At 45.9% G+C, this 15415-nt stretch overlaps 1 protein-coding gene across 1 annotated transcript in view; it reads right to left on the minus strand.

The window, feature by feature from the left end:
* SLC16A12 (solute carrier family 16 member 12) overlaps window positions 1-13005 on the minus strand; it is a 75436-nt gene extending 62431 nt beyond the window's left edge. Inside the window, exon 1 of the mRNA XM_046027880.1 lies at window positions 12861-13005. The gene's annotated coding sequence lies outside the window, so the exon portion shown is untranslated. The remainder of the gene's footprint in view (window positions 1-12860) is intronic.
* Window positions 13006-15415: the final 2410 nt, after the last annotated feature.

The raw sequence follows: 15415 nt of genomic DNA on the forward strand, positions 1-15415 counted from the left end.
TAGAACAGTTCAGATTTTCGGGAAATATTTTATGACCCCAGGCAGATAAAACACCACAGACTGAGAAAGCCCTTAATCCCCAAATAATACTACAAGTGTGTCATTTTCACCATCCAGAAACCTTCCATGAGCCAATCAGGCAATCCCTATAAAAAGTTTCAAACTCAAAAAAAAAAAAAAAAAAAAAAGTTTCAAACTCTTTGACCTAGATTCTCCTTCCGGGAAACTATCTGATGGATAAAAACCAAAATATGGGGGAAGTTCACAGTGATGTTCAAAGCAGGGTAATTTGCAACATCAAAAAAAAAAAATGATGCCACCACGCCTACTGCCTTCAGTACGTGATGGAACTCGTGACCTCTAACCCTCAATACAGATGCACATTCAGGCTTGACTTCTTCCTGGGGCTCAGATGAGACAATAGAGATAAGCGTCTAATAAACATTTATAAATCCCTCTACTATTTCAAAAGCATAAGTACACAAAAATCTTATATTTGGGAAGTAAAGGGAAAGAGAAAAGAAAAGGATCGAGTGTTCTAAAGGCACGTGTACACCTGTGTGTTGCAAACCCCTAGTGCAGGGAGCCCTGAACTAGTTAGTTAGGGAAAGACAGTCAGTGGCAGACAATGGAGCAATTGTCAGAGGCCCAACAGCCAGCTGCCACTCCCAGTCACACTGGCCACAGCTCTGAAACCCACAGTGAAACTGACCACCAGCCTCTTCTCTCTCCCTAGCCTTACTGTTCCAGATCTCAGCTTAACAAGGTCAGAAATAAAACATTTAGAATGCCTTGAGTATGATGGTTGCTTGATATGTGTTTAGTGAATTATATTACTAGAGCAAGAGTCTGGAACACATAAGTGCTCAGTAAATGGAACTGTTATTCATATCATCATCATCATCATTATTCAATGAAAAATTAGCTCCTTAAAGTTTATATGGTTTTCAACTCCCACTATGATCCTCTCAGAGAAAACCGAAGCTCACGGAAGCTGGTAACTGGCCGGAGTTCACAGTGCCAGCAAATGCTGGAGTGGGACTTGACCGCCGCCATCCTGAGACTCCTTCCCCTTGAAAAGGCTGGAATTTTATAACAATGGCCCTCAGCCTTCTCTCTGTCATCGACGTGATTCCCAACATCCAGTCCATCCCAACTGGTTAATCAAAATTACAGCAATCCTGTTGGGCCTGCCAACAGGGTTGCTGGGGGGAGGGAGGTCGGGAGAGGGTGATGGGGTTATGGACACTGGGGAGGGTATGTGCTATGGTGAGTGCTGTGAAGTGTGTAAACCTGGCGATTCACAGACCTGTACCCCTGGGGCTAATAATACATTATATATTTATAAAAAAATTTTTTTAATTAAATAAATTTTTTTAAAAATGCCAGTCATGGGCTGATTTAAGGAAAGGGCTGTGACCCTTTTTTGCCAGGGACAAGGAAGTCTTCCGGGAGCTTCTGGGAAAGATTCGCTCACTACTGAGAAGACACGAAGATGCCCCTTCTCCCCCCATACCCCAGCGGATGTTCCTGTCTCCATGTGATCCTTCGAACAACGGAAGCCATCTGGGGACCATGAGGGCAATCAGCTTGAGAATGAAACGAACACATGGCAGGGACGGAGCCAAGAGAATCACAGAGAAGTAAAGCCAGAGCCCAGGACATTCTGCTAACTGAAGAAATCCTTTCCCTTACCAGTGCCATCAGTCCAGCTTGGAGTTTTTGTTCCGTACACCCCAGAACAGCCTGCCTGATTCACTACCCGCGCGGGCCACTCGCCTAGGCCTGGCACACATATTCTGTCCAAAAGCAGTAGCTCCGGATCCTCACATGTGGGGCATCTAAGCTTACCTCGGATCTAATTTTGATTTCTTGCAACCCTGAATGGGCAGAAGAGCACAGCCGACCATGGTATGCACAGCTGTAGAAAGGGAGCACGCGTTGCTGGTTCCCATCACACGGCTAACTATAGAAGCCCCACTGAGCCCCACCCAAGTTCTGGCCCCTCTCCCATGACCCCACCCCCACAAAGCACAACAAAGCTCAACAGCTGGAAGCCTGATGATCCTCAGTTTCTTCCCCGCCCACTGTGCTGCTCACTCTCAGAGAGGAGAACAAGGAGGGAGAAGGAGGAGGAGGTTTCATCAGAGCACAGAGTCCTTTCTTTGCAGGGTGATAAAGACGATTTGGCTAAAGCATCCCAAGTTGCTTTGAAAGGTGTTGTTTTGCCAACCGATACTTGCAAGTTATTTTTTTCAAAAAATACAGTGCAAGATGGGAGCGATCCAACCATTCTGTGACTTGCCCTGTTGGGAGCACGCCGTGGTATTTATTGCATGCCAGAGATCAGCCTTCTGTGTCCTTCCCTAGAACCACAGCATACTTGGGTTGTAGCTTTCTAAAATCCAGGCTACGGGGCACCATCCTCCAACAAGAGGCAGGGTCTAGTCAACAGGGGCCCAACATTCTGCGGATCTCAGCCTCAACCTTGACCTCGTCACGTCCCATAAGATTCACCTCCATTCAGTTCAGCCGTGTACTCCCAAAGCCATCAACCAATCATCACCTGTGCCAATCCTCACTTCTGAAAACTAGAGCTGATGTGAGATGTCCCAAACCCCAACCTTCTATCCTTCACAATTCCCTAACTCCTACTGCACCTGGTTTCTAGGCTCTCTGAGCTCCCAGGCCCCTGGCCTCTCCCTCTTCTCCCATTCCCTCAGCTTGCCTGCTCTTCAGAGGCTAGAGCTCCTTCTCCATCATGTCACTTGCTCTCTTTCTGACACCCCCACTCCTTCCAAGCCACCAATCCCCAATTTTGAATCAACCCAGACCATCCAAACATTTCCATTCCTATAACTGGTAAGGCAAGTTCTGCCACAGCAGATCTCTCAACCTTGCAAATCAATGGCACAATTATGATTTCTAACACAAACCAAGTGCTTGGAATGACTCAGCAACAATATTTCTACCTATTCCGTTTGCACATTGCTTATTCAAAAGAAGTACTCTATGTACCCCGCAGCAGGATGGTGGACAGCATGAAGGCATCCGGGTCCTGCCTCCGGGCGGCTGTTCAACCTCAGGCCAGAGGCTTCACCCGTCCGGTCTGCCGTTGTCTCACTTATAACATTAGGAAAATAACTCCGTCCTCACGTGACTGTTGCTAGCACTCAGAGACTTCACACGGGGCAGTAGTTTGAACAACCCTTAGAACATATAAAGCGCCCCCCGAAAATGCCAGTTACTGTTTTATAGAGAAAATGTGGGCTGTTTTTACTCCATTTTCTCCCCCTTCAGCTTATTCGTCCACTTCTTCCCTTCATCGTGCACCCTTCATCCCTTTTGTTCCTTTGGCAAAGAAAGAGGCTTCCCTTCGCATTTGATTTCTCAGGGTAGCGTCCCCTCTTCTACATTCTGTATTTTGAACCTAGACCTTCAGCTTATAAATTTCCTCAAGTATCTGTCACCTTGAAAGCGAGAGGAGGAATGTGAGAGAGGAAAGAAGGGAAGAGAACTCAAGCCAAGGGGAGAAAGCCCCCTTCACCCCTACCACCTGGGAAGAAAGCCCCCTTCACCCCCACTGCCCTTTCAGCTGCCCCCAATTACTTTCTTCCCTTCACAAACCCAGCCTTTTAAGGACCTGTCCACACTGACCGTGTCCTCATCCCTTTTCTCACTCCCACCTCAGCAGAACGGAATTTGCATCCTGCCTCCCCTACACACCGCTCGAGCTGTTGTAGACACCAATGACTCCTAATTGCCAATAGTAACTCTACCATCCCTAATTAACTGGCCTCTCTGTAGCACTTGGCACGCTCTCTCATTATCGAAACTTTCTTCCTTGAATTTCCATGACCAGAGTACCGCCTGTTTATCCTTTTCCCCCCAAAGACCTATGCTTCTTACTTTCCTTTGCTAGAGCCTTCTTTCTCTGGACACTCATTAGATGTCGTGTCATTTACTCATTCATTCAACAAACATACTGGACACTTACCATATCTCAGGTAGCATGACAGCTGCTGCGACCAGCTGAGTAGGGACAGCTGAAGCACAACCCCAAGAGGCACTATTCACAGTGAGACACAACTACGCAGACATATGAATGGCGCTTACTGGAATTGTGCAAGGATTTTATCTCTGACCCATCTCACGTCTCTTTATAAACACTCTCCTTGGGTGATCATTTCCAAACACAGGACTTAAGCCATGAACAATTGTAGTGACACTGTAAATAAGACGTAGTCTCTGCCCTCACAGTTGCTCTAGAAAAAGATCGGCATGTAACTAGAGTGGAAAAAGGAGGGTACAGTGACCAAGATGTGCCCTGGGTATAATGTGAACACACCCTAGTTATTCTCCACAATTTTTTGACCCATTTCACACTTCATTCTTTACATGCTCCTCGGGTAATTACATCCAATTATGTCTTGTTCATCCAATCCTGTCATGTTCAACTGAGCCTATTAGCTGATAATGCCCACATTTTGGACTGCTCTCCTAGAACATCAAATTGCCTACCAGACCTATAAAGGGCAAAGACTATAAATATCAATAAAGCGGAAGTCTTACCATGAGGCATGAACCATACTCCCCAGGCACCATTTCAACAGACCGCTCATTCGTCACCCTCTTGGACCGTTCTTCAAGCCTCATTCAGAAATGTTAGAAGCACAAGCTAATTTTATCACCAAAACCCCATTCCTACCCCCACTCCTCAGTTTAAAAGCCTTCAAGGAGTACTCTTAGCAGCTAAAGCAAAACTGAAACTCCTTAGTGTGGTCCACGAAGACCCTAAATGGTCTTGCTCCTGCCGGTTCTTCTGGTCTTATCTGGCATCGATCCATACACACGCCCTGTGGCTCAGCCATCCCTAACCACCCTGGGGAGCCACGCAGGTCTTTCAGTCCACAGTGTTACTTTCCCACCTCAGTGCCTTTGTACATATTGTGCCTGATGCCTAGACCACCCTTCCTCAGGGTGTTCACTACATGAGTTTCTACACTTCCTTAATGGCTTGACCAACCCAGGCAGCATTTAGACCCTCTGGCTTTGAACTAAAGCAGGGACTCATTACAATGCCCTGATTACTAGTCTGCCTAGGAGACAAGTAATCTGCCTCCCCTAGGAGATTGCAAGCCTTTCAATAAGACCCCATCTATTTTCTGTGGGCCTTCAGCACCTGACAGTGTCTAGCACATGCTGGGGACTCAGCAAACATTTGCCTGATGAAGAGGTAAACTCATTGAGTTATTTTAACATTCCTTAATCACAGTATGTTTTTATTAGGGCTTTTGAAAGTAATTAATTCTATTCCATCTAATTCAAAAGGCTCTTCCCACCTTAAAACTACTAAAACTTAAAAAAAAAAAACAAACTTGAAACTTTGCCTTGATCTAGCCTGTATCTGCAGCCCATTAGGTATTTGATCATGCAAGAATTTCTAAAGAAAGCAGAATGTGCCAGAACAATTCCGAGAGACCAATTTAGATGCATCCGCTATGCCATGTCGTTTGAAATTTCTTTTTGTTTTTGAAGCTTTATTTATTCAGTACGCTCTACACTGGGCATGGAGCCCAACACAGGGCTTGAACTCAGCACTCTGAGATCAAGACCTGAGCTGAGATCGAGTCAAACACTTAACTGACTTAGCCACCCAGGTGCCCCCCCCCACTTTCATTTGGAATTTTCATTACACTTTCATCTCTAATAAAATTAAAACATACGGTTGTCTATAATTTTTCTTTTCTGAATGTGGAAGAAGTCAACTAAGAGAAGTAAAAACAAGAGGAAAAAATGTGCGGTGCTTAATTTTTTGATACAAGTCACTCTCAACTTTCCCCACCCCCAATACCATGCCTGCTTTATCATTAGAACCCCCTAACTATTAAGTAAAATATATTTGCCACTGTCTTACTTATGAGCATTTATTTATTCTTTATCAGGGTACTTTGACTTCTCCTAAGAGGGTTTATGGGTTTATAAATTATGTTAATACACTGTTGCCTGTTGAGACTTGTAACACATTTGCTAAACAGCTGGCCAGCACTGAAGGCAGAGTCTGTGTCAATGACACAAAATAAAACTTCAGATATTTGTGGCATGGGGACTTACCTGGGGTCTCACTGAGACCTTACCCAGAACCTAGTAGTCACCACTCTAGTCCCACAAGGGAAAAATGAAGACATGGCAGGGGATGTCTGGGTTTTAAAAATCAAGAAACCGTAATGCTTCTGAACAAATCACTGCATGCCAAAAATACCGCAATGGCTCTCTCACTACCAAATCCATGAGGCAAACACTCAAGTTTATCTTCTCATTCTGGACATCAGTACACATATAGAAGGAGCCCTTAAAGAGAAACTTCCTTGGATGGTTTCCACAGCCTATGCTCTGACCCTACCCCACACCCCTACCTACCCACATACACACTCATGCTCCAATTCTTCCACAGTTATGCCCGAGCATATGTGGGGAAATAGCAAACTAAAGAGGGAACTTCGTGACCAAAGTGTGAGTATAGAGAGTACCTGGCCTAGCACAGCCATTCCTCAGGATTTCATCTCTGACCCACCTCACGCCTCTCCATCAACACCCTCCTGGCATGATTACTTCCACACACACAGGACTTAAACTGAGTCTCTATGCTAATGACTTCCAATCTATGCTTCTTGCCCAGAATATCTAATTACTCATTTGATGCTCTCTCTGCACAGGCACAGAGGATATAAAGACAGTAAGACCAATGTCTTTCCATGCTTTTTCAACACAGGTGCATGGTAGTATTTTGAAACAATTAGGAGCTACCAGAATGACATTAACCAAATTTGGCAGAGAAAGGGAAGCAGAAACTTATAAACATGTGGCCTAATCACTTACAAACTTGTTTTCACCAAGAAGTCCCTTGTTCAGAGAAAATCTTACTTGGAAACCCAAAATGTGAAATCAAGACCAGCACAGTGCTCAGGTTGCCAAAGAGATCACCAAAAGGAACCCCAAGCTGGATGTAGGACATCTTCCCCACACCGTCCCCATGCCCCTCATGTCCCGAGACTCCTTGAAACCCACAGAAATCCGCAAAACACAGTTCAGACTGATCAAGATCCATGAAAGTGCTACATTTATTTATATATTTTATGTATTTATTTATTTGTCAGATAGATAGAGAGAGAGAGAGCACGCGTGCACCAGCAGACAGAGTGGCAGGCAGAGGCAGAAAGAGAAGCAGGCTCCCCACCAAGCAAGGAGCCCCACGCAGGACTCGATCCCAGGACACTGGGATCATGACCTGAGCCGAAGGCAATGGCTTAACCGACTGAGCCACCCAGGTGCCCCAGAAGTACTACATTTAATACAAAAATTAACAGTGAAAACACATTTGGGGACAGCTAACTGGTAACAGAGGGTGAGAATTCCCACTACTGTTGAAAGTAAAATAAGACTAAATGTCATTAAAAATAAGATCAGTTCTGGGATGCCTGGGTGGCTCAACTGGTTAAGCATCTGCCTTGGGCTCATGTTATGATCCCAGGGTCCCTGCTCAGTGGGGAGCCTGCTTCTCCCTCTGCCTGCCGATCCTCCTGCTTGTGTGTACTCTTTCTCTCTCTGACAAATAAATATATAAAATCTTAAAAAAAAAAAACAAAAAACTAAGATCAGTTCTAAGAAGTCCAGTAGATCAGTGTTTTCACTTTGTCTATCACCTTACCACATTTTCTCAAAGACAGTAAAAGCATTTGTACCTTAAAGTTACTTGTGGAAAAGCCCAAGTGCCAAAGCTTCCTAGATCCGTTTTATTAGAGTTCGACAATCTTCGACGGCCGGCCGTCCCACATGTAAGGAGTAGTAGCCTGCTTGTTGATCTTGTTCTTTCTCTTTTTAGCTTCACTGGTTTTGCAGGGGGTGGTTTGAGATAAAATTTACCCTTTTAGTCATTCTAAAGACTACAATTCAGTGATTTTTAGTGTACTCCCATGTTATAAAGCCATCACTGCCATCTAATTCTAGAATAAAGCCATCATCCCCCAAAGAAACCATGTATCATTGCCAGTCACTCTCAACTTTCCCTACCCCCATACCATGCCGGTCACCAATCTACTTTTTGTCTCTGTGGATTTGCCTACGTTGGACGTATCACACAATATGTGGTCTTTTGCATCTGGCTTCTCTCACTCAGCGTAATGTTTTCATGGTTCATCCACACTGTAGCATGTGTTGACATTGTTTTCAGAAATGACTCACTTTTATGGGCCTATAGGGTGATCCATTTAGCTTTTATAGAAAAACATTCTTTGGCATTTACATTATATCATTTTATGTAATATTTCATTAAATTGCAAAATTACAATAGCAAGTACTAGTGGTAGGCTAGTGATAAACAGAACTATGAGCAAACACGACTATGAGCATGCCCCTGAGCTGATAAAAGCAAAGTACACCAATTCATTGTGATGACAGCTACTTCCCACAGCGACCTCTGTGCTGAGGGGCAACCAGGAAGGGTTCCGGAGGGAAGAAGAGTAATGGCTAACCCTGAACTGGGTTGTTGTTTTGTTTTTTTTTTAAGATTTATTCATTTATTTTAGAAAGAGAGTGGGTGGACAGGTAAGAGAGAGAGAGAATCCTGAAGCAGACTCCCCACTGAGCATGGAGCCCAACACTGGGCTCGAGGTGGGGCTCCACCCTACCACCCAAGATCATGACCCAAGCCCAAACCAAGGGGCAGCCATTTAACCAACTGAGCCACGCATGTACCCTGAGTTGTTGTAACACCGGTCAGTATGCCATTATCCAAGATGGAGAGGGAAGCATGCAGAGGGTGTAGAAATGGTCAGGGTTCATTATACAACCCAATGCAGCCTTACCTGGCCCCCACAAAGGAAGTCCTCCATAGGTCTTCAAAGAAAAAAAACCAGAGATTGGTTCCCATAAAGATAGATATACCTTTCTACTTCTAGAAACCTTTACCAAACTGTCTGTCAAGGAGGAACTCAAATGTGTCCTCTCTATAAAGTCTTCCTTAAACCTCGATTACTTACAGTGCCTGCATGCTTTCTCTCCTCCCTTTTAATTTCCAGAGGATTTATCCATCTCATGGAGCTCAGAACCTGGATGACAGCCAGTCATATAACATCTTTTTTTTTCCCCCCATACCTGGCTGAAAGCTACCTCGGAGGCAGGTTCTGTGTCTTTGCCTTGCCTGCTGCCACGAGCATAGAAAAAAAAAAGGTGCTCAAAACACAATCTTTATACCAATATTTAATAAGGAGAAATTCACTAAGTATTTATTATTTATTTATTAAGTAAAGAAGGAGCACATTGAATAATTAATTTATTTAGGCATTTCCTACCTGGCTAGAGCAACTCAGCCCATTCATCTACTTGGGTCAAAGAAGAGGGAAAGGAGGGATGAGCCTAGGGATGAGCGTCTGATGGGGAGAAGCAGGGGGCAACTGAAGAAAATCAAGGAGTCCAGGTGCCTAGCAGCCGTCAGAAATCATGACTCTCCTCCAAGGGCTTCACAGAGACCACTTTCAAATAGGACATTGTTAGATAATGACACTTCCTGATGTCCTTTGATGGAGAAGAAATTAAAAACAGAAGGAAAATCTTTGTGCTCAAAATCTCCCAATATCAAATGTGGATTTGGTTTTTCCCCAATTAAATTGTTATACCGGGCGCCTGGGTGGCTCAGTGGGTTAAGCCGCTGCCTTCAGCTCAGGTCATGATCTCAGGGTCCTGGGATCGAGTCCCACATCGGGCTCTCTGCTCAGCGGAGAGCCTGCTTCCCTTCCTCTCTCTCTGCCTGCCTCTCTTGTGATTTCTCTCTGTCAAATAAATAAATAAAATCTTTTAAAAAAAATTGTTACACCATACCACTTTAATGGGTGAGTTTTGAGATATCCTACAAAGGTTCTTATAAGCAAATAGCTTCCAAATTAGCGATTTTTAAAAGCAAACCAATAGGGTTGGTAAGGAATGCATAAACAGCCCCAAAGTCTGCACTGAATACTTTTTTTGGCTGTATACGACTGAAAAACTGCCAAGTTCATTTTGATAAGCCTTTGTTAAAAACAATAAACATGCCTAAGCTTGCAAACCATGCCGTTTTGAAGAAAAAACAGTTGAGGGAACTAGAAAATGCTTAAAACTGGAATGTCTGAATAAAACCTTCCGTGGTAACGGATTTACCAAGAAGTCACAACACTGTGAAGCCTAGGAATATGGAGAGGAGTGGGGGTCAAAATGTAAAGTGAGAAAAAATGAAAGCAGAGCACCATCTGCATAAATAAGTAAGCAGCTACATCTTACCCACCGGTACCATTACAATAGCAACATGACCATGGGCACGCCGACGCTAGTGAGAAAACGAATCCTCCCATGCTCCATTAAGTTTAATGTCACCACAGTGATGTCCCTGCACTAAAGGAAATATAATTTAAGGGACTCCGAATGAACATACATAAAATAACCAAATGTGGCACCTGCTCTTCGAGTATGGGAGGATATCCTTTCAAAGAAGTCAAAGTAATTTATCTGAATTCCCTTCTTTGTTTCCAGTGCTTATAAAATCAGCAGGATCAGGGGATTGATTGGAGGGAAGAGAATCTGGAACATTTAAGTTCATTTCCCTACTTTAGGCAAAACCAAAATTCTCTTCTATCTGCCAAGCAAAATCCAGAAACATTCTAATGAATGAATTGTAACTTGAGCTCTACAGGAACAAATCTTTTTGCTGCATTCACTGATGATCCCAAATGCCCAAAACAGCACTGGGCACACAGCAGGCGCTGCAGAATACGGCAGGTAAATAAAGAGCTCTGTTAAAAATTGAGAAACGTAAAAAAGTATGCAATGCCAAAATGCTAAAGAAGTCAGCTTAAAGTCCCTTTCTCAGCTCTGTTATAAGGTCATGGCGTTAATCACAACACACAAACGATCCTCATATAAACCCCTTTTCTCAAGATGGCTCCAAAGTCATACATTACACCTTTTACTCTAACCAATCATCACCAGAAGGAGCTGAGATTCCAGGGAGAGATGCGGGTAAATTTAGCCCACCCGCTTTGATTACTTTTCTTCTCTGGATGTTCACCTAGGATGTATCTGAATATTCATCACTGCTCAAGAAGAATGTAAGCATTATTTAAATTTAAAGGGTTGCATTTTTTTTTTAAATTGTACTACAGAAGTGGTTTGGCTAAATCAACCTCTCATTTATTTCAAAATGCTACCAGTTAAAATAAATAAATAAGAAGAACAGGAATATAATTATAGGTGATTCTAGTTTCATTGTTTTTGTTCAAAATGCCTAGCAGCAATATGCTTTGCGAGTGTCACCAAGTGGGAAGGAGAAGGCATGGACTGTGGCGTTGGCTCCATCACCAATGAACAGTGTGAGTTTAGCCCATCTTCGCCAATGGGAATCCTGGCTTCCTGGCTCACCAGGTGAAGGGTTGAATAGATGATCTCTAAAACCCTTTTCAATTTTTAAGATCCTGCGATTACATGACCAAATCCAGTCACTCAGTTACTATTCCTTATTTTCACCATTTATTTCTTTAACAGACAGACGTTGGGCACCTCAGGAGGGTCAGACACCCTAGGCTTAGTTCGGCAGGACATCGGTGGAGGGAGGGTGAGACAAACTGCAGGGTCCATTGATGATTTTATCCTATTTTTTTTTTTTTAAGATTTTACTTATCTACTTGACAGAAAGAGAGAGCAGAAGCAAGGGGAGTGGGAGAGGGTGACGCAGGCTCCCCGCTGCTCAAGGAGCCGGATGCCGGGCTCCATCCCAGGACTCTGTGAACAGGACCTGAGCCATAATCAGATGCCCAAACTACTGACCACCCAGGCCACCCCCCGTTGATGATTTTAAAAGCTAGTGATCTCAGAAATCCGTGGAGACAGTGTGTTTCTAAATTTGTCAGGCCTTGTGTTTCTCCCTGGACTAAGCTGGCTGCAACTTCAGAGTGCCCAGATCTCAGCAAAGAAGCAAACAGGATGGACGAATTAGAGTCCCATCAGAATGGAATGGTTTAACGTGTTCTGGTAGTTTCCATCCGACTCAACATTAAAAAAAAAAAAAAAAAAAAAAAAAAGTTGTAAGATGGTCAGAAAGCTGAATTGTTAAAACGGAAGGCTAACCAAATGGCCCCAGTACTTACTGGAATCGTACTATAGAATTTTGCTTGTCAACACTTGTCCCTGAGTTTGCACTACAGGGATCACACGGCCTTCCTTAAGGACAAGAAAGAGCTGAGAAATTGTTGTCATTTGAGAGTTTTGAAGGCTAGTTGGTGTGCTGTTAGTACACCGTACACGAGAAATAAATATTATTACCTAAGCAGAAGAAGATTAAGAAGAAAGGGGGGGGGGGAAAGTCACTGAAAGCCCAATCCAGCAGAAAAGCAGTCTCTATAACACCGGGAAATCTACCTTTGGAAAGCACAGGAGATGGAGATCAAAGCCGCTTCCTCTCCAGCCACCTGCCCAGAAACAGCTGGAGCGCGGGCCCAACGCCGACAGGACGAGCGAGGGAGCACATGTCTGTCCCTCTAATCCAATCCCAACATGCGCCCCAAAGGACCCGGGCTGGGGTGGGGGTTCCGGCTCCGGGGGCGCTGGGGAAGCGGGAGTCACCGCGCGCCCTCCGCCAGCTCCACCACGCCCAGCCCGAGGCCGCCCGGCCGCCCCGCCACGCTGCATGACCCGGGTCCCCCCGAGCCCCCACGCCGCCGGGGAACCGGGAGAACCCCGGGCAGCCCCGCCCGACCGGTGCCCGCGCTCCGCAGCACGGCCCAGGCGCGCAGTACCCCCTCTCTCCCGGTCCCCGCCCGGTCCCGCCGCGTCCTTACCTCGCGTGGACCGCTGTATCCCGGGCGGCGGCGCGCGGACATGCCCCGCGGGCGCACCCACCCGGCCGACTCCCCGTGCCGTGGCCCCTTCCCGGGCCCCAGCCGCCGCGGTCCGCGCTTCCGAGGGGCGGGGAGCGCTCGGGGCGGAGGCGCCGGCGGGGCTGGGGCTGGGGGCCCCGCGGGCAGCGCGGGAGGAGGAGAGCGTCGCGGGGAAGCGCCCAGAGCGCGGCCTGCGAAACGCGCCGGCGGGTTCACCCTCGCCCCGCCAGCGCCGCCGTGGACTCTGCAGGGTGGGCGAAAGGGGTTTATCCCTGGGATCCGCTCTCCCGGCCGAGGCTTCGCGCGGGGGCGGAGGGACACCTCGCGGTTATACAATGGGTCGGCCCGCTGGGTCCCCAGCCAGCTTGCCCCGGCACCGCCCTCGTCTCCCCGGGGTCTGCCGTGACCCTTATCAGCCGTGCGCGCCCCTGACCGAGGAGAGCAGAGGCGGCCGGGCGTTCGCAAAAGAACTTTCCCCTGCAGGGTCGACGAGCAACGTCCGGAGAAGGAATTCAAGGACTCCTTAGACGTAGCTGGCAGGGATGCTGCCGGCCGCGCTTCCCAGGTCACAGCGCACGACCCCGAGCCCCCGGAGTGTTAGTTACAAGCGTTGTCTCTGGGAGTTAGCTGGACCTGGATCCAACGCTCCTGAAAAGCTTGTGACCTTGAGCAAGTTAAGTCCCTGGGCCTCAGTTTCTTCACCTGTGAAATGAGAATAATAATAGTCCGCTTCAGGTGTTCACCGAGAGGACACAACGAAGGGAAGTACTGCCCCCCCCGGCATGTCACACGCCCCGCCCCGGGTCGACGTTACTGCTGTTGATTGTGTGGCGGCTCGTCCCCATTCCTCAAATGCTGCCTTGAAGGCGGCGGTCTCAGTGACCTAGAGAGACAGCTTCCCGGGTTTGCCCAGAAGTACCCCTCGTAAGGCAGATTCTAGGCTAACCTTCTTGTAAATCAGTCTGTCAGAAGCAGGTTCTCCGAACTGGCTGTCTGATTCCAGTTTCTTGGGGTCTACACCCTTGCCACTCAGCGGCATCTTTGTCATGTGCGAGCTTGCTAGAAACGCGAAATCTGGGACTCACCCCCGGCACCTCTAAATCACAATCTGTGGCTTAACAAGAATCCCTAGGTGATTTAGTTAGTGGTACATCAAAGTTTCGGTAAGAGTTGAATTTCTTGGAAAATCTGAAAAAGGGGCTGCAAAGCTACTGAGCAGTAGCCATATAATACTTCAGGATATTTTAAAAATAGACTAGGAAATCCTTCCTCATTTTACCCTCTGGCTGTTTTATTTCTTCTCCTTTCTCTAATCTCCTGCTCTTTATAAATCTGGATTTATGTCGTGTTTTCACTGCAAAAACCTTTGGTTACATCTGAGTAATGATTAGTAAATCTATGTCTAAAACACACGTAAGAATTAGCAAATATGGATTGTAAAAGAATTCATTAGCATTGAAAACAGATTTATCAATCTAGAGCCTCGGAGAGCCCTGAGTGCTCACCTGTGAAGGTCTTTAGGTTCAAGAGTTGAATATTTTTACATTTCAGAGCATTGTTTTGGGTGGCAAATAAGGTCCATTCTCCGTTTAAATAATGTACGACAACCAGTTTTTAAAAAAAGTTTTGAGGTCATCTGTTTGGCTCAGTCGTTAAACATCTGCCTTTAGCTCAGGTCATGATCCCAGGGTCCTAGGATCAAGCCCCGAAGCCTGCTTCTCCCTCTCCCACTCCCCCTGCTTGTATTCTCTCCCTCCCCTGTGTCTCTCTGTCAAATAAATAAATAAATAAATAAATAAATAAATAAATCTTTAAAAAATAAGTTTTGGAAAGAAAAAGTTTTTGAGAATAGAAACCGAATTATCTTCCTTCTATCTGACTGAAGTCATCACTCACAGAGAAGCTCTAGCAAAGCCCAAAGCATGCACTTTGTTTATTTCATTAAATGCTATGTGTTTGGGTTTTGTGTTTGTTTTTGATTCTTGGAATGTTCAGATTTAGTCTGCATGATTGTAGCTCTGGCAGAATGATTTCCGTCTTGTGTGAGTGGGGTAATTGCAGATTGTTGATGAGGAGGAAGGTAAGGCTGCCTGACAGTGCCTGAGTTGGAAAGGTCAGTTCCATCTGCCCACCCAAGGCTGTTGAACCAGCTGATGCCTTGCAGATGGGCAGTGTGGACGTGGAGTAGGGGAAGATGGTCAGAGGAGAGGAACCTCCGTTCTCAGAGGCTGGGGGTTTGGAGGACCTGGGAAGGGAAGGAAAAAGACCCTTCTGCTTGCCCTGGAATCCAACCAGGCAGGAAAGGAAAAAGGCAACATTTCTCCTAAACAGTGCTACCCCACAAAACATCCTTCATGGGTGGAAATGTTCTGCATTTGCGTGGTCCATATGGCTACAAAGTGTGGCTATTTACATTTATATTTTAATGAAAACTCAGGGTTTTTGTGTGCATTAGTGTTTAGTGTGAATTAGTGCTAGTCTGTTGGACTAACCAAGTTTCAAGTGCTCCATCCCAG

The sequence above is a fragment of the Meles meles genome, chromosome 13 (assembly GCF_922984935.1).
Source record: "Meles meles chromosome 13, mMelMel3.1 paternal haplotype, whole genome shotgun sequence".
NCBI lineage: Eukaryota > Metazoa > Chordata > Mammalia > Carnivora > Mustelidae > Meles > Meles meles.